We start from the raw sequence: 26,009 nt of genomic DNA on the forward strand, positions 1-26,009 counted from the left end.
ATCTGCCACCCATTTCAGCCAAGCAGAGTTATTATTTGAAGTCATTAGCCCATCAGGCTACAAAGTTATTCCTACCATGTGTGTCAAACTATGAATGGCCACCTGCCCTGATTGAAGAAGGACAGTCATCTGTTTTGGGGGTGAGAAAGGGAAGTTTGTTCAGAGCTGCTATCAACAGTGAACACCTGGACAGCAGAACAAGCAGGTAAACAGGTCACATGATCATAGGCTTCCACACTATGCTAAGATTACTGTGTTTCTGTTTAAATTATGGTAATTATTTTTAAATAAAATTCCACCCATACAAATTAATTCATGCTAATTTTATGCAAATTGCTCCTGTTTTTAACGATGCATTTCCTCTTCTTTGGTGACAAGTCCTCAAACCTGAGGAATGGAGAAAGTATGTCCAGAAACATACTTTAAACTGTGTAACTCATGTTTGTGAAAGAATTGCCAGAATACTGTTCAAACATAATGAGAGTAGGGACCTGCAATGGATCCATAGCCTTAGGAGGAGGAGTCCTACTTCAAGTTTAACCTATCCTGAAATAGGATAAGTGCTCAGGCCTGTGGGGGCGGTTAATATTGAGGAATAGGAAGGAGGCAAGAAAGACACACAGCAGGACCTTCTCCTGTTGCAATACAGAAGGCTCAGGTTTAGGGCTGGCTGCCAATCATTCTCTGTATAGTAATGGAGGGATGTGGTTCCTCCCAAAAAAATCTGTATGTAGTGCAGGGAGGAATGGGCCTTCTCGGCAGTGGCGCCCCCCCTGTGGAACACCTTCCCATCAGATGTCAAAGAAATAAACAACTATATGACATTTAGAAGACATCTGAAGGCAGCCCTGTTTAGGGATGTTTTTAATGACTGGTGTTTTAATGTATTTTTAATCTTTTGTTGGAAGCCACCCAGAGTGGCTGGGGAAACCCAGCCTGATGGGTGGGGTAGAAATAATAAATGATGATGATGATGATTAGTGGGGGGGGGGTTAACCTCATCATTTGCATCCTCCCAACTATACCCCCAGCCCATGATACTAAATTGTTAGGGGTTTGAAAACAGGCAATTCTTCCCCAACTTTCACTTTTTAAAATTGACATCCACGCCAGGCTTTTCTCCTCCAAACAGATAGGCTCTCAACCACCTGTTAGAAGAAATGGTATTGGAGCCTCCTATCTCCTTTGTTGAATTAAAAAAAACCCCAACACCCTTGCTATTTCTATTTTCTTGCAGTTTATCATTTTAATTGATGAAACTCCATATGCTTGCCACACAAGGGCATTTCCATTTCCTACATCAGCAGCAAAACATAAAACCTACATAAGACAGACTATGTGCACAATTTATTTTTTTTTAAAAAAAATGCCTTCTCTCTCACATTAACAGTATTCACACTTTCACACAAATAGCATAAGTGGGTTCGAAGGCGCTGCTAACATGATGCAAGAAAACACTTTTAAATGTGTTGAAGATATTTAACACTAAACTAAGGCTCCAATCCTAAGCATGCTTAGCTAGGAGTAGGCCCAGCAGAACACAGCAAGGACGTTGCTTCTGAGTAAATACATATATGGAGATTTGGACTGCACAGGACAGAAACTTCAGAAGTACTCCCATGTGATTCTGACCACAACCAAAGACAGCGATTTCCACAGGATGGGCCATTGATCATCCTTGCCAAGGGAATCCACAAGACACCCAGGTGAAGCCCTTGCATGACACCACCAGAGTTTCAGAGTTATGTCTTTCCAATCAAATGTTTCACATGATATTCCCTCCTAAAATAGGTTCACAGTTCCTTCACTGTGCCTGCTATGTGCCCATATGTCATTCCTGCTTGGTGCTCCAGAGAGTCTCCAATACGCGTTTCAGCTCTGAAGGGAGTCTCTTTAAGGAAAGACTTTGGGAGCTTTTAGTTACAGAAGCTGGTTGCAATCTCTGTCCTTCCTCCACTACCAAGTCCTAAAAACAATTCAGAGATTCTGCTGAATGAAGCAGCCCAGAAGGCCAAAGCACTTACTCAGAATTTATCAGAAGTAAACCATAGGAGGGAGATGTTGTACAAGCCTGCCTTTCCTTCTGCTTTTACCCTCTCATTCCTGGCAATTTCATTAAGCCATAAATTGCCGGGGCGAACAATGTAGGATATACTCAGAGAACAAGCTTGGGGGGACTGCTGGAGCTCAATGGTACGGCACTAGATCAGTGGGCAGGGATTCTGCTTTTGATGCCAAAAGTCCCAGATTTAATCCCTGGCATCTCCAAGCAGGGCTAGAGAAAGCTCCTACCTGGAATCCAAAAGAGACATTGTCAGTCAGGGTAGACAATACTGAGTTAGATGGGCCAATGGTGTTACTCAGTAGAAGTCCGCTTTCTATGTTCCTGTGGCTATTTGCAATTTCCCTGGATGTTTATTGCTACACCTCAAGTGCTATAAAATAATGTTGCATGCCACCCTAATCTCCAAGCAGTGTGAGACTCCAGGAGTTCCAGATACTTGCCCAGGATTTGGTTTCCTTGGAATGAGGGACAGCTAAGACTGTGGGGTCATTATGCTATATGGTTTATTTACACATATACCTATAACTTGGGCCTACAATGGAGGGGTGCACAGCATTAACACCCCTGACAGTCTTGCTTTTCCCAGTCACAGCCTTGGATTCTAGCAGAAATCAAGCATGGCTCTCCCTCTCTGCCTTCTGTCTGCAGTCTGCTTCCAGCGCAGCTCTCTCACATATTCTGGTTTTTGTCCTTTTCACTACCAACCAGGCAAGGGAGGGGGCCCGCCCACCTGACCTGTGGCACAAAGCCACTTCCTTTCTTATACTAATGTCCCATACTTCTGGGATCTTCCATTAGATTTTAATCCTTGCTGGATCAAGGAATTCAAAGGGACTCAAACATTGTACAAGTTAACCACCCCACCAAACTCACAATACTATGCAGCTGCTGAAGAAATACCAGGTGCCATAGACAAAGTTGAAAATACAAAAACAAAACCTCTTTCATCATATCCCAAAGTAGAAAAAAATAGGAGAGAGAGAGAGAGAGAGAGAGTCTGGACTCGTGATCTAAAGCATGGCTTTCTGTTTGTTTACCTTTCCTAGCAATTCTTCCCCATACTTGGGTATTCATGAACTCCAAGTGTTGTGTCTCTGTGTGTGGTGCAGCAGAATGTATTTGGGGACTGGCTGGCAGAATTTGCTAAAGGGCTGCCTGCCTGCTCAGCCTTTGTTTTAGACAATTGAAGGGGCCAAGGATGAGCTAGACTCCATACAAGGAAGTATAACAAGAGGTAGATCTTAAATCCACCATAAACTGGAGCACCGCAATGAGAAGAGGGTTTGATGAGGAGTGAAGTCAGTACTTTGTAGATGAAGTTTTGCAGCTCTGCAAAGATAGCTTATACTTTGGGAACTCAGAAGAATTGTAGCAAACTTGCTTTTCCCCCCTTTCTGTGCTTGATTCCATGCTTCCCAATCCCAGGCAGCACATCATTGCTACATGTGGCTCATAAAGCCATTCCCTTTAAAGAAACTCGTTCCAGATGCCTGCTGGCCTGTGAGCTGCCACATGAGCTCTGGACTCCTGCTGCAAATACAGGGGGATAACAGACACACTCCCTTTATTCCAAATATCCAGCCCCGTCGCATTTGTGGGGAAGTACTATCCCACCCTCTGCCAGTCCTGAGCCACTCCGCCAGGGAGAAGAGGTTTGTTAGAAGCCTCTAGGTTCTGCTAGAGTGAAGAATCTTCAGCTGCATACAGTAGATTTTCTTTAATGGACACATTACTTTAAACTAAGCCTCCGCCATCTGTTCTACTCCCTAATTATCAATACAAAAACAAAGTCTACTCACAATTACACCAGTAACAAGTAAAGATGCCAGCAATTAAAATGCACGAACATACTCTTTGAGGAGCAGAATATCCATCTGTGATGTTATTCTCACGTTCCAGACACAAATCAGTTCGGGAGAGAGGGAAGTGGAGTGTTGGGGGGGGGGGGAGGAAGGAATAGTTCAGTCCCAAGAGGAGCAAAGCTTCTCACCAGCCTGCCTGCCTTCCTATATGTAGCTGCCTCTGAAACATGGCTCTGCGGAAGTTGGATGGGCCCTTGTGAAAATTCCAGTTACTGCAATCAATATGCCAGGGTCGCTGAGGGCAAAGAGGTGTAACACACACCCCAAAGAGGAAGGCTAGCAGGAACAGCAAGGAAGTGTCAAATGCCTGTTGGTATACATAAGTGAGTGCACAACACCTAACCATAGCTGTCAACGTTTCCTTTTTTAAGGGAAATTCCCTTATTCCAAATAGGATTCCTCACAAGAAAAGGGAAACGTTGACAGCTATGCCTAAAGCAAATCCTGCTGTATCTTAGCTCTTCCTTTTCCAATCTTGCTGGGATATGCATTCTGCTTGAGGATTATTCTCTATGAAAAAGAGGTAATCGGCTATGATCCACTCCAAGGATTGAATATCTGACTTACTTAGCCGTAAATCCTACCAAGTTCGGTGGGGCTTCCTCACAGGTAATTGGGTATAGGATTGCAGCCCACATCTCCATCTCAGGTTTCCCTCATTGAGAATGAGTCTGACAGTTACAGGGAAGGAATGGGTAATATTTGCAGATGGGAGAATAATGGAACAAGACAGTGTCACGGCTGCTCTGGAAACCTGACAGATAACAGAGTCTAAGGAGCAAAAATGAAGCCGGAAACCATGGGCCTCTGGGAAAAATTTAAGGAGCAGTCATGGAAAATGTAACTGTGTGGGACTTAAGAGTTTTCAGCTAAAAATGTGGTTGATATTAATTAAAACTTTCTTTGGGCAGTATTGATCTGGTAATGAATAATCAAGTTAGGGAATTCAGAATCTGTGTTTATTTCAGCAGCCCCTCACAATTTACGTAAGCATATCACACACTTTTGAACTAACGAGAGAGAGAGAGAGAGAATGAATTATGGCTTTGAACTTGTGATCCAAGGCATAACCTGAAAACAAGATTTAGAAAGAGAGAAAATATTATGGATTTGAACTTGTAATCCAAGACATAACCTGAAAATAGAATCTTTGAGGCTCTGGATTCAAAGTGGTCTGTGACTTGCATCCATGCCATTCTATAAAACCCCAGTTTAGGGCATTCCACTATTTACTGCTGACAGAAGAGCCATTACTTCCTATGTTCCTTTTCACCCACTTTGGCAAAGCTGGAACCCCCACCCCACCAATGAGAAGCAGGTGGAGAGGTAATCCTGTGCCACCCTAATCCTCTCCCCACAAGTAGTCAACATGGTGATGGGAACTGCACTCCTAGTAAAATCTAACTTTCAGTTTTAAAAAGTTAAAAGTTTATTTTTTAAAAAACAAATTCTGACCACACTTAAAAAAAAAATCCAGAAGCAACTATCATGGAGATTTTGTTAACAGTATTTCAGTTTTAAAGAATTGTAACGAAAAGCGCCTACAAAACATTAACTTAACTACTTAGATAACAAGCTACTGTTCTATGATAGGATACAAGGACTTAAGGGATGTGTGTGTGTACATATTTCAGCTGTCGGTTTACTTCAGAACATAATGCCTACAAGCAACAGGAAGATTAGTCCAACCAAAATGTTTACACAATGTAATTGGCTTCTTATTCAATGAAATAATTATGAATAGATTTTGAGAGCTAATACGCCTCTTTTTACACTTTGCTCTCTTCATTTAATGAAAATTTTAATATAGGTTTGTTTAATTAAAAAAAGTCTACAGAGAGCTAGAACACTATTATTACAATCATTCAATATCTAATCAATTTGTATTGTGCCTTTCAATGTCGGCCTCTCCAACAAGGTGGCCTACAGTAAAATCAATACACCCTAATAATAGATCCCCGTACTATCACATCTAGCAGTTTCATGTGGGTGTTGAATACTACAGAAGACAAGTCTCCTACATTACCCCCCAGAATAGTTCCCATGGGGCCCAACAGTAGTGTCCCAAGCCCCCAGTCTAGCCAGATAGGGGCAAGGCCACTGGAAAGAAGTGTCCCCCTACCCCTAAACTAACCAGTGGAAGGGTATCATGGCTGATTATATCAAAAGCTACTAAAAGATTCAGGTCATACTCTCCCATTATTCTCCCAGTGGAGATCATTTACCAGGGTAGCCAAGACAGTTTCAGTTGTGACAGCAAGCTGGAAAGAGTCTAGAACAAGCTTTCCCAAGTTCCCAGATGTTATCCCCAATTCTACCATGTTGAAGGACCGTATATAACATACCGTAACAATTTTATTACATGCACAAACACCTTCTTTTCTCCAAAAAGACCATACCCACCGATAGGAAAAGCAGATAGATCAAAATAAAATCTAGTTCTTTACAACGTTTATGTTAAGAATCAGCATAATTTCACCTGGGCTTTTCCTTTTCTTAGCTAATGAAATGTGTAGAATATTCCGGCCTTAAAATCTGACAAGACTGGACTGTTTACTGCTTATTTTGCCTGATCCCCAACAGATTTGGCGAAGTACAAAGTGTGCCATGAAACTTTTCAGCAAGCCAACCCACACATGTAATTTAGTTGCCCGTGTTTGTTTTGAAAAATTCCGTTGGTTTCTCTTTGGGTTTTTGTTGCTAGCTATTTTATGTATATTTGCTTTCGTAAATAGTTTTAAGGATTTCAGCTGTGATTTATCTACGGTTTTATGATATACACTGCTTTAGAGTGCTCTATGCTTTGTAAGTCTTTCTAACTTTGCTAAATGAATTGATGGAACGTGCAGACATCCCAGTAGACCAATCACTGGCATCCTTAAAAGGATGCCATGTGGACCTGCAGAAAGACTATTTCCAGCAGAAAGCACAGTGGGTTCCCCCGCCCCACTTCTCATTCCCAATTTGGAGGAAGAGCAAGCGCAGCTGTGCTCTCTTGCATTCTGAATGAGCCGGCCTCTCTCCGAAAGAATAGCATGTTTTGAACACTTTGACATGATTCTTCCACAGCTCTCCCATAACTGCCAGACATTTTAATTATGGCTCTGGAGAGGCAGGCTGGGTAAGAGCAGGATGACCCCTTTTTCATTCGCTAAGCACCGCTCTGCTTAACAGTTCCCTAAGAGCACTGGTTCCCAAAAGAGCTGCTTACAATATCTATACACATTCAATCAAAACTATTACGGCAACAACTAATTATGGCCCATCATTCCCGTGGCTCTTTGCCTTTAATGGTGCATTTTGCTGCTCCAGAATTACCGCAGAACAAGGCGGCAAGTACATAACGAGCAAGCCCCATCAATCTCTCGCAGATTCACTATGATCAAGAATTATCCCCCAGAATAGCCAAACAAGTTCAAAGCACTGGAAAAGCTTTAAACACCTCTATAAATCCATCATGAGGTGTTTTCACTGGCCTTTATAAATACATCAAACCCCTCATAACACCTCGTCGCTATAGTGGATCTATTGCAGGTTTTTCCTTCTAAAGATCAAGATGAGAGGATACGTGTAGTAGTATCATTAAGGCGCAGGCAGGAGCTGTGTGTGCCCTGATTCCATGTGTGAGCTCACAGAACATAGATGGAGGAAAGAGATGAGAAAAGGTGCAGAAAAGAGAAAGAAACGTGATCCAAGGGATGGAGCTTCTTGCCTCTGAGAAAACACTCAAGCTACTGGTGGCATTTGGAGGTTAGGAAAACAACAAGTAAGGAACAGACATGAAAGAGGTTTATAAAACTACAAGTGATGGGAGGAAAGTGGTGTAGTTCTTCTTACCCTTTCATAATCCTTGGATTCAAGGAGATCTAATGAACCTGATTAACAGTGGGCTCAGGACAGAGAGAAAAAATATTATCTTCACATAATGCACAATAACTTGTGAAATTCAAAGCCATCAGATGTGACTTTATTGTCACCAGATACTAGCTTTAAAGAAGGATTAGTTACATTGGTGGAGAAAAAGGTTAATCTAGGGGTGGGGAACTTGTCCCCATCACCAACCCCAAGGGTTATATGAGGGCAGTTTTCATCATCCCTGGCTAATGGCTATGCTGATTGGGGCTGACTGGAGTTGCGGTCCAGTAAAACCTGGAAGGGGCATGATTTCCCCATTCCTGGGTTTCTATACATTTTATATGCAAATTTGCCTAGCATATGCATTTTTGCAAGCAATTTCCACCTAACAGAATGCATTTTTGTGTTATTTTCATATATATACACATTTTCTATGTGCCACAAAATTCGAAAAAGTGAGAATTTTGCAGGAGAGCTGTGTTTCAGTTCCTGGAAGTGCAAAGTTGGTAGATTCACATTAAAATACAAACCAAATGAATTCTTCCACCACCACCACCCCCTCCATAGTCAAGGCTGCTCCTACCACATAGCTGCTCACTCCCAAGATTAACCTTTACTTAGAATTGCAAAATCCATGGATTTATACAGTGTCAGCTGATAACACTCCTTATGAACCTTTTTTTAATTTTTCCTTTCTCTGTAGGGAGATACACACTGCCTCATTTATAGGGTTATATTCCCAAAGGTCCACTGTGTGACATCCAGCATTCTGTAGGTAGTGATGGCTATGGAGCTGTGATACCTTACAGTGGATGCTCAGCAGGAAAAGGAGAGCAAATTGCAGGCATGGAGAGCAAGGGGAAGAAGAGGGTGAGTGCCTTTCATCTGTTTGCATGGGCTTGACCTAGCCTGAGTAAATAGTGTTGGTCTAGTTCTCGCTGAGCCAAGCAATCCATTTATCATAATCCTATTGAGAAAAGACACAGTAAATCAAAGAGACAACCAGCCTGCAAACAAATTACATAGAGAGGTGTTGGCAAGAGTGGGAGATAAGAGAGCAGGAGGAGAACAGAAGAAAGAAAATTGAGAAACAATGCATCTTGGGAGAAAAAAGGGAGAGAAAGAACAGTTTGGTTGAGAGAAAAAGCTACAACAAAGAAATGGAGAATTCAATTTTAAATAAAAATACGAATCATTCACAGAAGTTCCTGTTAGAACCTGCACTAGGAGTGGTATTAAAGGACAGCCTTTGACCATCACATGACCACCATATAAGTAGGCAGCCATAGACTTATCTAAAGGGGTTCACTACTGTCAAAGTCCATCTGCAAAGTTCCTCTTTAGATAGAGCTCAGCTACAAGTGGATTCCATTGCAAGATGACTGCAAGGGATACTGCCCCAAATTTCATCCACAGATTTGCTGGGCTAAGGGGATTGCAAACAGATTTTTTTTCTGGACACAATGAAGACAGAAATGAATGCTGGACTTCCGCTGGATTCCACTTTATTTCCTGAAGTGGCTTTTACATCACATGAAAGATCACATAAAATGTGCTCTGAGGTTAGGGAGCATCAGGTAAACAGAATAAACCTTAAACCCGAGTACAGTGTTTTCTGTTTTCATGAATGGACAGCATCCCTTACCTAGAAAGAAAAATACAACAAATTACTGCCTCTTCTAGTGCTGGTTACATTGAAATCATTGTACAGAAATCCACCTTGAGGCAGTCAGTAATGCTTTACTCTGAGCATTTATCAAAAAGGGCTAAAATATTAAATAGGTTCTAAATAAGCAGGTCTTTTCTGCTTCTAGTGCACAAAAGGTCATTTTCCATTAAATTAGGGCTAAAATAATAATCTTCCTCAAGATAAAAAGCTGAAGGGATGTGATAGAGGAGTTCTGTAAAAGAAATATTGACAGAGATTGCTCACTATAGACATGCGCTGAGCTATTTATGCTTCTTAGGCCACATTAGATAGATGGTGAAAGCTATAGCTAAGAATATACAATCAATAGAAAAGATTTCCCATTATTCATCCCAGCAAAAAGATTGTATATTTGAAAACACCAACTATAATACTTTCAAATCATGTAGGGGGAAACTCAGGCTGGTCCTTTGAAAATGATGTTTCTTCCTTGGGAATATTTTTCCATGTCTGCTATTCAGGGCCAAACTAGATGTAACACCATTCAGAAAGTTAACATTTTTGTCAATGTTACAGATAGGTACCCGTGTTGGTCTGCCATAGTCTGCTACTGGAAGGAATTTTTTTTTATTTTTGTCAATGATTTTTTATTATTATTACTTTTTTAGTGAAACAAGCACAGATGTCCCAATCCAGAACTTTGGCAGCAAAATCAGGAGCTTTAACTTTTCCCCCTACTGTGCACTCAATCCAGACCAGGGGTCCGCCCTAGTTTCCTGAATTAAAAGGAAAGGAAGGATCCCATTTGCACCAATGGAAGCCTTCTTTCTAGCACAGAAGTCTGTTGAGAATCAGGTCAGCGGTGGGAGGAAAATGTGAAATTCCTCCTATGGCCAGCAGGGTTCTGATTCTAGACCAAAAGAATTTTTAAAAGCTGCCAACCACTCATGTAGCTGTGGACTGTGTAGTTGGCATCATGTCTAGGATGGCCCTCACCCGCAATGCTCAAATGCACTCTCAAAATAGCAGGCAACTCTGGTGTCCTAACCTTGCCATCTGCCTGTTTACAAAGAAGGTTTAGTGCCAAACACTGCTTCACTTTAAACAACAACGGCAACACCCCATTACTTTTCAGTATGTTCATTCCCTCTAAATAACATAAAGAGCCTGGAGGAATAGCAAAATTGTCATAGCCCCATCAGAGTCCCATTGCTGAGCAAGCAGGGGCTAGGAGTCTCTGAGGAACACTGGCCTGAGAGCAGAATCCACACCCGAAGTATGATCCAAGGGTCGGGCAGGCAGCAATCCACATAGTAAAACAGTCCAGAGATCAGGAAATCCAGATGATCACAGAATCAAGGGTCCAGGTGGAGAGCAAGAAGCAGCAAAGTAGGGTCACAAACCACAGGCATTGTTTCCAGCATCTGATTGCTGCTGAGAACTATCTTTAAGAAGGCTGAAGCCAGCTAGTTCTCATCAGTGTCTTCTCCTCCTATCCTTGAAGGCTGATCAACTGCAAGTGGAGTCATTCCGCCTTCTCCCCCTTCAAGCTGCTGATTAACAGGCAAAGCTGACTCCTGGCCCACGACAAATACACCCCAATTTCCATTTCAGTCCCTGAGGAAGAGCAGTGAGTCCTTTATACCTTTTATTGGGAAGTCTGGGACTTCTCTCATCAGAAAGGTTTCCTCTGCATTTTTAGACCTGCTGGTGCTGGAAGCAAATGCATGAATGATTGAGATGTCTTCACATAGAGAGGTTGAGCTGATCAGAGAAGTGTAGAGGAACATCACAGGCTAACCTAGTGTCCTCAAGGTATTTTGGATCCCATCAGCTGCAGCCAGCATGGGCAATGGTCAGAAATGACTGGAGTGGTACTACAAAATATCTGAAAAGCATGAGGATGGGGGAAACTGTCATAGGTAAATGTGGGTGGTTTGAAAGTGGTTTCAAATCTTCTCCTCAGCACAGTGTCCTGCCTTGGGCATGAACACTGTGATATTTATTTATTTAAAGTATCTGTTCCCAACCTGGTGCCCTTCAGATGTTTTGGACTACAAGTCCCATCATGGTCAGTGATGTAGCAGTATCTGTAGGGCCACAGGTTCCACATCCTTGCATCAGGAGCAATTTCATGTTCTTCTGAATGTTCATAACAAGCATTCTCAATGCATAAGGTCCTTTTAGAGTTTCTGCTTACTTTCCTATACTTCTCACAAGGCTCCACCTGCCAGACTCCTTAAGAGTATGAACCTGGGTCTTTGTGCCCAAACAGAACATTATGATAATTGTGCTATATTAGCCTCTTTCTATCTCCCCCTCTTCATCAGCGTCATTCTTTTGGCCTGTGCCAGCAAAGAAAAGACTGTGAGGAGTAGGGTAACGTCAAAACATTTATCTAGACTTCATGACATTTCACAGTTTGCTTAGCAATTCAGCGTGATTCATTTTCTTGCACCATTTTCTCTAGAAAGGCTTCACACTTTCTTCAAAAACAGGTATTCCCCCAAACACACACACACAAAATGCCAGTAGTGTAGAGAAAAGGGACAAAGTGGTCCTGCAGAGATAAACTACAGGTGTAAGAACTTGCTCTCATGGCATGACTGCAGCCAGCTGTTGCATCAGTCAAAGCAGATAATGTAGATTAGGGATGTTGGAGAATTCCATCAGAAATTGAAATTGGAGTGGAAATTGCCACAATTTGCATGCTCATCAGAGTCAGGAATGGAATTCATGCAAGCGAGTATGAGCGGTATTCACTATCTTTTTTTTTTTAGGCTGCAAACATTATGTAAATAATTGCATTGAAATTTGTTGAAATTGACTGCATAATTAACTCTATTAGTTTCAGCAATAGTGGAAATGAAGATTAACCACACAGGTTTTAGCTGAAGCCGAACTACAGAAGAATGGAAACAGCACTGATTGTGACAAACACTGAACACGACGGAAATTGCTCCCTGCTTACATCTCTAGTGCTGATCCTACAATATTCTTATTACAAAACAAATTGATTTCATCCCAAACAAGCTAATTTGTATCCAAGGTTGGCTTCCTTAAGCTGTATGTAACAATGGTGTTTGCCACAAATACACAGGTACCCAGCTACACCATTAATGAAAGTTGGGTGATATTTCTATTTATTGTCAACTTTGAGCAATGTTGGCTACAATACAGAAATGAGAAAGTAATGTCATTACCTACAACGGGCTACTCTAACAAAAGGTTTTGTATCTCATTTATTTGGTGCAAAATTGTTTAGCTGGCTCTTCTGCACAGAGAAGTTTATTATTGTGGTACATTAGCACACTCTAAGAGCTTACGAGCCAACTGGTAGTTATCATTCCCCTTTCGAAAGCTCAAACTGCTGTTGTGAAATATGAGCAAAAATTTACGAGGGAGGCAGCAGAAGGGCTGCTCTTGTAACTCCAACAGATCAAAGCCTGAAACATGTTCGCCCCTAGACTCTGAATCACAACTTTTTATTGCAAAAGTCATCTGTGCATATGCTGTGGTATGTTCCATATAGCTCCTCTTATCAGTCAGGGCCAAACTACACATTATGTGGGAGAACATGATGACTGGATCTCCTGACATTTCTTTCTTCTCCTAAAATCAGTTAATAGTGGGTGCGGTGGGGAAGGCAGCCATGGCAATGGCTCACCTCTCCAAAAGGGAAGGGAGAATGTGATGCTAACATCCAGGACTAAGATGAAGGTCTACTAGGCTTGTGTGCTGAGCACACTGCTTTGTGGAATTGAGTCATGGGCAACTTATACCCGCCAGTAGCAAGGCCTCAATACCTTCCACATGCACTATGTCAAGAAGATTTTGGGCATCACATGGCAGTTTAAGAGTCTTAAACAAGGATGTGCTCTCCCAAGCCCACTCCTGTCTCATCAACAACTATGCTGGCTTGGCCATGTACACAGACTGCAGAATGGCAGGATCCCCAAGGATGTGCTCTGCAGAGAACTGGCTTCAGGCACCAGGCCCCCAGCAGACCAAATGTAATTTGAAGGATGTCAACATCAACCCTGCCATGTGGGAATCCTTTACAGATGACCGCATCCATACCAGTGGCTAAAGGAGAAATGACCACTGGGAAGAGCGCACAGAGGAGAGCTGCCATGGCACATCTTGCAATAGCACAACCAGACACCTTCATCTGCTCCAGCTGCAACAAAACATGTCTCTCCCATGTCCATCTCTACAGCCACAGCAGGCACTGTAACTTTCCAATGGTGTGACTTCTCTCCCAAAGGTGCACTCCTCCAATCTCTCCCAAGACAGATGGATGCCAACAACTGCCTCCAGCTGTGGAGACAGAGCATAGCAATCATGGCTAGCAGTCTTCAATAGCCCTCTACTCCAAGAATTCGTCTAATCTTCGTTTAAAGCCATCTAGATTAGTGGCAATCACTGCCTCCTGCGGCTATGTCTATAAAGATTATATAACCTGACGCAGAAGCCAGAATATCTACATAAGAATAGAATGCAAATCACAGGGTAGCATCAATTAGGATTCACGGAGACCCATAATAGTCATAATCTGTTTGTTTATATACTGTGTTCTCAAAGCTGTTCACAGAACAGGCAATTTGAGAACAGTAGCCATAACAAATAAAAACTATACTACAACAATTGCAATTCAGAGAAGACATATGAAAAGTTTAAATGAGCATGAAATGTACCAATAAGTCACTTAACAAATTATTCATTACCAATAATATTAAGATTAAACCTACATTAAGGAAGTCATTCAGCAGTTATATTTAGCGACCTAACAATTAGATAGCTTGCTCAAATCACACTAGCAGCAATAGAGGAAAATATAGGACTAAGGAAACTGAAGTCTCCTTAGCACTAGTCTCCAACCATGCATACTATATTGCTATAGTAAAGATGTCAAACAACAGCCCCTACTTCGTCCTGAGAAAACCCACCCTGCACACACCCACTGGGATTCCAAATCTAGCCCCAAAGCAAACTGCATGAAATCCACAAGGAACTTCAGACAGCTCACCCTCTCCTGACAGTAAGAGACCCTTCTCTCATCAGGGTTCCCTCTCCTGGGCCAAGAAAAGGTACCCTTATTCTTATGGCAACTGCCCTCCTAGCAGTCCTCAGGGAGCAGAACCCAAGAAGGAGAAAGGTGGAGAAAGTCGCCTGGCAGATGTCGCCATTAAAAGGGCATTGTGCTAAAGGCAGCACAGCAGCTTTCACACACCAGAAGGAGTCCCATGGCTGATGGCATTGTGTCAGCCACCACTCCCCTTTTTTATAACTAGACCACAAAGTCGCCACTCAGTTCCTTCTGGAAAGGCTCCTCAGACTGAGGGTGAGGCATGGCAAACAGCTATACCAAGCTGGCAGGCACAGAATCACACACACACACACACAACACACACATGTCCTTTCTCTAGGGATGGGGAACCTTTGGTCCATCAGATGTGGTTGGGCTCCATCAGCCCCAGCTAGCATGTCCAGAAATTATGGGAGTTGCCCTCCAGGACATCTGCATGTCCACAGGTTTCCCATCTCAGTTCTACTCATGCTACCATCATGACAGTGGCATAGTATGAACCCTGGTCCAGTTATAGATCTTGCCTCAATAATCTTCTCTACGCTTCCTTTCTTCTTCCCAGGCACCTTCTTCACACTTCTCTATCTTTAGCTACTTTTGCAGGCCAGCAATTGTCTTTAGGCTGCTTCTTTTTAAAAAAAAAAAAAAAAAAGCTGCATTATATACTTATCTGGGTTCTTCCCTTGCTCCTCTCACTCCTTCTCTCTATTATAGCCACAGTCCCAAAATAAGTGCTAGCAACTAAAAATGAAGATTATCAGGATTTACAGGAGGCCCTATATCTCAAACGCTGCATGTCCCAGCCTGCCGGTAGGCAGCATGTAAAACAACCACTTCCCTGGGTATAGTTCTCAAGCTCTCCCTGTGCAAAGCAGTGCACAGCTGGTTTCCCTCTCAGGACAGGGCAGCAGCATTTGGCGATTTCATCAGCAGGACCATATGACCCTTGAAACTTGTAAATACAATGATCAAAAAGACTCTAAAGCGTTGGTGTTAATAGAGCATGAAGCATTTACTGTAGGTGCAATATTTAAGATCAATATAAGCACAAAGTACGCCGGGTGTTTCAGGGATTTATTGTCAGCAGAAACATTCTAATGCCCTCGTTAAATTTTCATCTCCAGCCAGATAACTTCTTAAGACTCCAGCCAACAAAGCCTATCTGATCAGTTCCCTCTCCGACCTTTACTAACGCAATGACGGCTCCTCCCAAAACCTAGCCCCGGGGAAACATCTGCCTTTTTGATGTTGTCCGAGTGCAGGGCCCCTAAAGCTTTCCAGATTTTTTGATACGTAGGACCACAATCACTTACTTAATAGAAATCCTGTCTGAATGCTGCCGTGCTTCAAACACTTCCAGCAAGAAAACCTTTTAGTACGTATCTATCTCACAAATGTTAACAATACATGTTCTACCTGCAAACACGTGTTTCAAAATATGCAGCGGTTACAGATGCACAGCCCGCAGGGAGCTTCCGAAAGGGTGGTCACTTACGCATCACCAAAAATGAAGATGAAACGAGGATGCAGGTTTGCATATGCTAATTTGTATGTATAGACGCAAATACATAAATGATTGCAATTTAAATGTAAGTGCAGTGTGACAAACACACACATATCATAGATGTACAGCCATATTAGGTGCTGCATGTCATGGGCAAACATCACATGAAGTGGCCTTTGCCCTTAGGTGGCTTTTGCCCATTGATTATGGCTAAAGTGGTGCAGATCATTGTTGATGAGTTAACAGCATGGACAAGGAAACTGCAACCGCTAAGAGCTAAAGTACTTTGGATAAGAAGGGAAGGGATTCTGAACAGTTGCCAAAACACATGGACCTTTTCTATTATAGACATTCTATGCTAAAGATGATAATCTCCTAAATCACTATAGCAATGACAATGGGGGAAAAAAGGAGAGAGGAGTTTAAGAATGCAAACATTTAATAATCACTAAGTTAAACCACACTGGCCGCTTCAATGCTTATTTAACACATGAGTCTTGGGAAGTGGCAAAAGCTTTTAACAATGCAATCCTATGCATGTTTACTCAGAAGCTGGTCCACTCAGTTCAGTGGGACTCACTCCCGAGAAAGAAGAGCATTGCACTGACCTCAGTGGGACTTGCTTTCAAATAAGCATACAAAGAATTGCCTTGCAGGAATAGGGAATTGATAGATGAATTGGGCTGCAGTGTTTAACTGATTAGTCAGTTAGACTGGTGAATTAAAATGACTGTTTCTCAACTAAACATATGCCCTGATTAATATGCAATATGAGTGTGTGTGTGTGTGTGTGTGTGTGTGTCAACACAGACATTTCTCTTTCTCTCTCATACAGAGATGGGAATGCCAGTTCCAAGATTATGCTCGCCATGATATTATTGTGCATTACCTAAACACAAAAAGAGAGAGTCTCTTGCTTCATAGCAACTTTTAAAATTCAAATGCAGTTTTTGCTAATTTAATTAATTCATCAATCAACTAAAATGCTTACAATTAATCAGCTATGGTTTCCTTAGCTGATTCGGCCCAAAACAGGAGTTAAGACTTCCCTCCTTCCTCCTGTCTGTATACCCAGTATGAACAATATGCATGTGTTAAAATAAATAGGAGAAAAAGCTTTGAAATGGAATGAGAAATGGAAATGCTGCAACAAAACAAACAATGGAAGCAAAAGAGCGGTGTGGTTTCATCAAGATGCAAGGAGGCCCCCTTACTCCTGTTATCTGTACAGTTTTCACTTTATCAACCACCGCAAGCTGGCAAGTGTTCCAAACATCTTTCCTTTCTCTGTACCATATGGAGTGAGAGAGGGAGTGCAAATGAGGAAAGAAGCAGGAGAAGTACAAAAAAAAACAACTGTCTTGGTAACATGAGGACATCAAAGTACAGTGGTACCTCGGGTTACATACTGTCAGGGGCTCAGGAGCAGAGGCACAGGAGTGGGAGGAAATGGAGAGCGAGGGGGAGGAATCCGAAGGGAGTGTAGGCGGGGACAGTGATCAGAGGGATTCCATGAGCCTCTCCAGCGAATCGGAAGATTCACAGAAGGGAGCGCCGATGGCCAGGGCAAGGGGGGTGCCAAGGGGGAAACCCCAGAAGGAAGGGGCCAGCGGGGACTCCCAGAGCAGCAGTTGGAAATCAGGACCAGCTTCCCCACCAGAGCGCAGTGGGGGGGAGGAGTCCCAGGCATCGGGACCAGTGTTTTCACCACCAGCGAGAGGAGATGAGTCAGGATTGGCCACGCCTCCATCGGAGAGCGGGGAAACGGTCAAGAGGAAAGTTACCGGCTGGGCGTGCGCGCCAAGTTCAAATGTACAGGCGAGCGGCACAGCAGGTAGCCCGGATAGGGAGCCAGGTCCTAAAGCCCGCCGGAAGGAGGGGCAAGACTCAGGGGGGTCAGCGTCAGAAGAGTCCAGAAAGGAGGAAACCCCAGGGGGCAGAAGGACCCAGAGGAGGAAAGAACAACGGAAGAGGTGGAGTAAGGCTAGAGTCTTAAACTGGTGTCTAAGAGGCTGAGACTCAGATGGAGCTTCGCCGGTCTAGGTTCTAAGACGTAGAGTTGCACGCTGCGGTTTTGGAAATGGAAACTAATCTTCAATAAAGACTTTTATACGTTATTACTGACTAGCGTTGGTCCTCTGTGAGCTGGGACCTGGAGGCAACTCTGACACATACGCTTCAGGTTACATACGCTTCAGGTTACAGACTCCGCTAACCCAGAAATAGTACCTCGGGTTAAGTACTTTGCTTCAGGATGAGAACAGAAATTGCACAGCAGCAGCACGGCAGCAGCAGGAGGCCCCATTAGCTAAAGTGGTGCTTCAGGTTAAGAACAGTTTCAGGTTAAGAACGGACCTCCGGAACAAATTAAGTACTTAACCTGAGGTACCACTGTATAGCACTTGGTACTGTCTGCTCTGCAAGATGCAGCCGGACTCAGCAGCAACAAAAGGGACACCAGACCCCATGGAAGCTTCTTCCACACTTCTACTTTTCCAAGATCTCCTTAAACATACTGTATAATCCAAGCATACATATTTAACACACATTTATTAACTTAGCACATTTTAATCCTGCTCTTCTTCCAAAGAGCTCAAGGTGGCATTCTACTCCACCCCCCTTCCCATTTTATCCTCACAACAACCCTGCTGGGTAGACTGAGCTGCAAGAGTCACCCAACAAATTTCACAGGGATTTAAACTCACCTGTCTCTGGCCCAAGGGCTATTTCATGCAACCTATTTACTGAGCAGTCATCCTGATTTGCTTGTACAAAGCTGATGCAGTTGAACATTCATTTTGATATGTTGCAGAGTGGTGCTGTGGTCTAAACCACAGAGCCTAGGGCTTGCCAATCAGAAGGTTGGCAGTTCGAATCCCCGAAACAGGGTGAGCTCCCATTGTTTGGTCCCAGCTCCTGCCCACCTAGCAGTTCGAAAGCACGTCAAAGTGCAAGTAGATAAATAGGTACTGCTCCAGTGGGAAGGTAAATGGTGTTTCCGTGCGCTGCTCCGGTTCGCCAGAAGCGGCTTAGTCATGCTGGCCACATGACCCAGAAGCTGCGTGCGGACAAACACCAGTTCCCTTGGGCAGTAAAGCAAGATGAGCTCCACAACCCCAGCGTCATCCATGACTGGACCTTACGGTCAGGAGTATCTTTACTTTTAGGGTGGCTATATGGCAGACGGCATTCATCCTGATTTTTGCTTGTCAGGTGGTCACACAACTTTCCATTATTCATTCATTTGGACCATACTTTTCCATGCATTTATCTGTCACTTTCCAAACTTGCAAGAAGTCTGGGACTTGATCGTTTTGAAAAAGAGGATATGATACCCCTCAGGTGACAGGACACTTTATTCCACGTTAAATGTGCAAATGTAAAGGTCTGGTAGGCAATTGCATCACTGCCACAAAATACAGTGGTGCCTCGCAAGACGAAATTAATTCGTTCCGCAAGTCTTTTCGTCTTGCGAGTTTTTCGTCTTGCGAAGCACGGTTTCCCATAGGAATGCATTGAAAATCAATCAATGCGTTCCTATGGAAACCGCCTTCAGACCAGGTCTGGGGACAGTCTGTCCCCCGACCTCTTCTGAAGGCCGACGGGGGGGGCGAAAGTCTTTGCTCCCCCCCCCTTCCTGGGACAGCGGAGACTTCTCCGCTGTCCTGGGGCGATTTTAAAATGCTGGCGGGCGGCAGCAAAGCCTTCGCTGCCGCCCACCAGCATTTTAAAAACCCCGGGACAGCGGAGGACTTCTCCGCTGTCCGGGGCGATCTTAAAATGCTGGCGGGCGGCAGCGCTGCCGCCCGCCAGCATTTTAAAATCCCCCGGGAAGGCAGGCAGGGGGGACAAAGACTTTTGCCCCCCGCCCGCCTTCAGAAGAGATCCAGAGGGCTCTCCAAGCTGCGGATAGCAGCCTGCTGCCCTGCGTGAGGGGCAGACATTTGCAGCTTGGGGAGCCCTGCAAGACTTCCCCTGCAGGGCTCCCCAAGCGGCGAATGTCTGCCCCGCGCGAGGGGCGCTCTGCTTAAGAGCGCCCCTCGCGCGGGGCAGCAGGCTGCTATCCGCAGCCTAGGCGGGAACTCTTCTGAAGGCTGGGGGGAGAAGGGCTTTTCTTCCCACCGCCAGCCTTCAGAACAGCCTTCTGAATGTTGGCGGTGGGGAGGAAAACCTTCCTCCCACCGCAAGTCTTCAAGACAGGTCTGGGAACAGAGGAGAAGCGCTGCGCACCTTCCCCTCTGTTCCCGGACCTGTCCTGAAGGCTTGCGGTGGGAGGAGGGCTTTCCTCCCCACCGCCAACATTCAGAATGCTGTTCTGAATGTTGGCGGTGGGGAGGAAAAACCCTCCTCCCACCGCAAGCCCCGGGAACAGAGGAGAAGCGCTGCGCACCTTCCCCTCTGTTCCCGGACCTGTCCTGAAGGCTTGCAGTGGGAGGAGGGCTTTCCTCCCCACTGCCAACATTCAGAATGCTGTTCTGAATGTTGGCGGTGGGGAGGAAAAACCCTCCTCCCACCGCAAGCCCCGGGAACAGAGGAGAAGCACTGCGCACCTTCCCCTCTGTTCCCGGACCTGTCCTGAAGGCTTGCGGTGGGAGGAGGGCTTTCCTCCCCACCGCCAACATTCAGAATGCTGTTCTGAATGTTGGCGGTGGGGAGGAAAAACCCTCCTCCCACCGCAAGCCCCGGGAACAGAGGAGAAGCCCTTCGCGCCTTGTCCTCTGTTCCCGGACCTCCCACCGCAAGCCTTAGGACAGGTCCAGGAACAGAGGAGAAGGCGCGCTGCGCTTCCCCGCTGTCCCCGGAGATTTCCCTATGGGCTTTCGTCTTGCGAAGCAAGCCCATAGGGAAATTCGTCTTGCGAAGCCGCTAAAAAATCGGAAAACCCTTTCGTCTTGCGGGTTTTTCGTTTAGCGAGGCATTCGTCTTGCGGGGCACCACTGTACTGGCAGTGTGGAGGAGTCCCTAGCTTGACACTCTAACCCCAAGGGGACTGGCAAAGCAGTCTAATCGGCTATTGGTCAGACTGGTTTGCCAGTCTGGTCAGCTATTGTTACAGTAAGGAGGATTTAGTGGTGTCATCAGGGAGAAGGAGCATGGCTTGGCAAGAGTCCAGCAACCTGGCTTCAGATTGTGGCCCAGAGTTTCCATACCCCATTACCAAATCATACTGGCTGTGGGTACCATACCTGCTTTCCTATCCTCTTGATCAGACACCGCTCTGATCTGGTATCACATGCAGAAAATGGCCTGCCAATCCACCCAGTATGACAATATTGTTGCTCTCATTTGGACTACACAAATGGGACTTGACTGCACCAGATCAAAACACTGTGAGAGAAGTTAAATTCATACCAGTTTCCAGTATCTAAATCTCAAAACTCCCTGGATTCTAGGGAAATGTCTTCTGAATAGCTCAGTTTGGTAGAGCATGAGACTCTTAATCCCAAGGTCATGGGTTCAAGCCCCTGGGGTCCCTTCCAGCTCTACAATTCTATGCGGAATTTCCTTTCTACGTGGAAGTTATTCTTGCCCAATGACCTTAGTATGCAACTCATCACCAAATCTCATGGGAAAGGATCACTTGCATGATTCACTTGCATGTATTGATGGACAACTATATCAATTTAATATGGTTCGTTTTAAAGAAAAGAGTGGTGTGCAATAAAGGATGCTATTAGCACAGCTTGCCTCTTTTACCTCTGCCCAGTTTATACCAGTAGTTCCATGTGCATTTCAACCGTATGCATGTTTTAACCACCAGGAATCTCAACATGTTCAGCGGGACTTAACTCCCACATAAGCTTGCAATAGGGGAAGTAATTCAGTGGTGAAACATCTGTTTTCCATGGAGAAGGTGCCAGGTTCAATCCTTGGCATCTCCTGGCTGGGCTGGAAACATCCACTGCCTGAAACCCTAGATAGCTGCTGAGTGTCAGTGTTGATAGTACTGAGCTAGATGGACCAACGGCCTGACTCAGTCTCAGACAGCTTCCAATATGCAGAAGAGTCATGAACAGAAGGAATCAGCAGGTGTCAGCAGCCTGGCAAATTTGGATACCTTCCCAAACATTGCATTGCCACAACTAGAGTCAGAGCACGGGTCACGTGGAGTTGTTCCCAATACAATTCCCCTGGCTATCTCAGCAGATAGGTTTTGCTCAGGCTCAAGGTCTGACTGATTCCTGTATTTGGAATTGGAAAGGCCTTTTTCCTCCAAGTCAAAGAGACCAGCTATTGCAGAGATTGTCATCAAGAACTACTGCTCCATACCTCTTCCGGCTTCCTGTTAAAGGTAAAGGGACCCCTGACCATTAGGTCCAGTCATACCTGACTCTGGGGTTGCGGCACTCATCTCGCTTTATTGGCCGAGGGAGCCGGCGTACAGCTTCCAGGTCCTGTGGCCAACATGACTAAGCCCCTTCTGGCGAACCAGAGAAGCACGGAAACGCCGTTTACCTTCCCGTTGGAGCGGTACCTATTTATCTAATTGCACTTTGACGTGCTTTCAAACTGCTAGGTTGGCAGGAGCAGGGACCGAGCAACGGAAGCTCACCCTGTCGCGGGGATTCGAACCGCCGACCTTCTGATCGGCAAGCCCTAGGCTCAGTGGTTTAACCCACAGCGCCACCCGCACCCCACTTCCTGGTAGTGGCACCCTAAAATCTGGACTGTATTGTTGCAGATTACGACTGCATGGAAGCTGCCAGCATAAGAACATAGGAGCAAAGCGGGGTGGACTACAGCTCAGTTGGTTAGAGCGTGGTGCCGATAATGCCAAGGTTGCAGGTTCAGTCCCTGTATGGGACAGCTACATATTCTAGCATTGCAGGGGACTAGATGATCCTTGGAGTCCCTTCCAATTCTATGATTCTAAGATCTTTTTGTCCCCCTTGCACAATCGCCACCAATGTTATATGATTCTTTGGGTTTTGTGTGTACAGAGGGAGGCTGCTTTGCTCTCTGGCTTTGTTTCTCAGATTGCTTGAACAAATAAAGGAAGAAATGTGGCATTGTGCAGAGAAAGTGAAACTGAGAGTAAGCGAAAAAACAAAGAACGAAAATCTGGCGGGGAGGGAGGGAGAATGTTGGCATACCCTGTGTCTGAAAGGAACAAAGAAGAGAGCAAGAAAGAGGCTGCAGCGGTTCAAAGTGAAGGAATTCTCCCTGACGCCTGGGTAATGAAACATGAGCTCTGCATGCTCTCTCCCTGACATTCCATGATTGCTGAGCACAAATAAGAACCTGCAGAACAGGGGATTAATTGAGGGGGGTGGAGAGCGAAGAGCAGGGATGAGGCTGTGAACAAAGAAAACTAACAGCATCCAAAGCAGGAGCAAAGCAGCAGGAAGATACCTCTGCAGCATCCCAATAGGAAAAGGGATACAAATGTTGATAAGTACATGGAGAGGAGAGTAAAGGGTTAAAAACAGTATTTTATTGGGGAAATGCCGGTCTATTCTTCCAATATCAAATCCAGTGTGAGTTCAAATTGAGACAGCAGACCAGCGCTTCTCTAATAAAATATTGTGATTGTTACCATCTTTCTAACCTGCAAAGAGTCACATAACGCTCTCTCACACACAAATACATATCCTTTCCCCTATTTCTACACATGCTGGTCTTTCAAACCCACCCTGGCCTCAGCACTTGACATCCTTAGGTACCCTGGTCTCTCCACACTGAGTGGATGGGTCAGGTAACTGCCAGCCATTTTAAATTTCCCATAATGCCCCAATGTCATGTTGCTTAAGAGCGTTGTGGGAACCGAACAGGGCAACTGGGACCTTGCAAAGGGCCCCTTTCAAACCTGAAAACAAACCTGCTTAAAAAGAGGACAGGGCTATAACTTAAGCACCATCTGTACTCTAAGGTAAGAAGCAGAAAGAGCATGGGTTATAAACTGTATTGCTCAGTACTACATATTTCTCAAAATCCAATACCAACATTGAATTGAGCAGTATGAAGACTCAGGCACAAACTGCAACTGCACCAATGTTTGCATTTGACTGTGGTGCAGTGACCAAGGCTCTGTTGTGTATCAATATGCAACTAATGTATGGCTAATGCACAACTGAGCCACAGCAGAGTTCTATCTGCATCAATAAACTGTGTATCATCATCTCACATCCAATGTAAAACCAACTAGCAAATTTGTCAGAGGCTGACTAATGCCTGCAAGATTATCTTTTGTAAGAAGATCTAATTTCAACAGGTGAAATTAGATGTCACTAAGAGAATTATCATTTTATCATATGGCAGCAATAGGACAAGGTAAGGGTGTACTATACTAACAGTTTGCCTTCTACAATCAGTTATAAAATGCTACCTTTAAAATGTAGCTTCCAGAAAACTGCACCAGGTACATTTTTATTTTTTATCATCATCCTTCTACATTTATTGTCTTGGTTCGCATGCCACATTAAACCATGCTTTAAACAGACCTTTGTTCAGAAGCCATGGCTTAGCTTTACATCTGATGTCTCGACTATAGATTGTCAACTATGGTTTGCAAAAATAAGTCATGAGTCGTTGCTGTCTTAGCATTACAAGCAGACATGGGGATTTCCTTAACTAATGTTTAAGTGTGATTTGTTTAGTCACCCCAGTGAAATTATGCACCAAGCAACAGAGCCATTAGGCAAGAGCAACTAGAAAAAGAAGCTTCTCTCAATGCTCAACTCCTCTTGCTGGCATTTTTCCCCAAAGCTGACATCACTGATAACTGAAAAACACACAAGCACTGCCTCTTCTGCTTATATTTGATGCAGCATCTGCTGCATCTGTCTTATGTGATTGTGAAGTGAAGTTATTGCAAAAAGACCTTCTGAGTGTGTTATATTTGTGCTGTTAGGGTCAGGGGTTCAAGCAGGTGGATGTTCATACCACTGTAGGGTTGCACAGATGGAAGCAGCTGGGATTTTACCAGACTAAGTTCTGCAGCTGAAAAAGGGTTGCGTTTTAACACAGAGAAACAGAAAAATTAAGAGGTACTTGTATGAGTTGTGGAGTAAAGTCACGGACAGGGTGGGGAGGGTGAAGTCCTATTTCAAAATAAAGGCACTTTCTCCAAGTAGGAAATGGTAACAAGAGCTGCAATTTTACTCTTTGACAGCAAAGCAAAGAAATAAAATACGAAACAACTAGCAGAGTTGAGAATTGAGTTAAGATGGGGAGGGGGATTCAATATGAGGTTGTGTTCCTGATATTAATTACATCTAACAGATGAAACAACTTAGGCGTGCATTAGGAAAAGCAGTCTATCCAATTCCATGGCAGTGGAGGGGTAGGAGATGTGAGTGGCTCCAACATAGTTGATGCTCAGTAATCTCAAAGTATAAATTCATGGTAGCAATTTATGGGAGAAAGAAAAATAAAAAGTGCAGTTGTAGAACACAGGAGTGGAAGAAAAGGGTTCAACGACTTCTCCGGCTGCAAAGACGTAGGGCCATTTCTTTCTTGGTGGAACAGAGCAGGTGCTTGATGACAGGTGCCAAAGGTCACCTAGAAGATTTCCACACCCTCACTCTCGCAGCCAGCCAATGCAAAGGAAAATGGTGACACAGTGCTGCAATGCCAGAACTTGGGTGCCACCAACTCTTAAGGGATGTTGGGCGGAGAGGCAACTGAGGGTAGAACAAAATAGGGTAGAACCATAGTTACTTCAATCAACTGCAGAACATCCTTTTGCTTAAGCATGGCTTGTTCAACAAACCATGGTTTAAAAATGGTTTAACATGGCATGCAAACTGAACCACTGAGCCAAACAAAGATCTCTCTCTAAAACTAGAAGACCAGCATGCAACTGATTCTATTTTCTCCACCACACCACTGTTTTATCAGCAAAGAAACTCAGTACTTTATCAACACCATAAGAATAACAAGGGAAAGGGGTGATTTATCTAAAACAGATCTTGGTAATTCTATCTAATGTTTTCCTTTTTTAAAAAAAAACATATGGCATAACCTTCCCGAAATAAAAACTTCAA

General features: G+C 44.2%; 1 protein-coding gene across 8 annotated transcripts in view; it reads right to left on the reverse strand.

Annotated features, from left to right (window-relative positions):
* The window catches only part of EPHB1 (EPH receptor B1), a 337,865-nt gene that overhangs the window by 237,520 nt on the left and 74,336 nt on the right, over positions 1-26,009 (reverse strand). The window lies entirely within an intron of this gene.

This window comes from Podarcis gaigeae (assembly GCF_964106915.1).
Source record: "Podarcis gaigeae genome assembly, chromosome: 5".
Classification (NCBI taxonomy): domain Eukaryota; kingdom Metazoa; phylum Chordata; class Lepidosauria; order Squamata; family Lacertidae; genus Podarcis; species Podarcis gaigeae.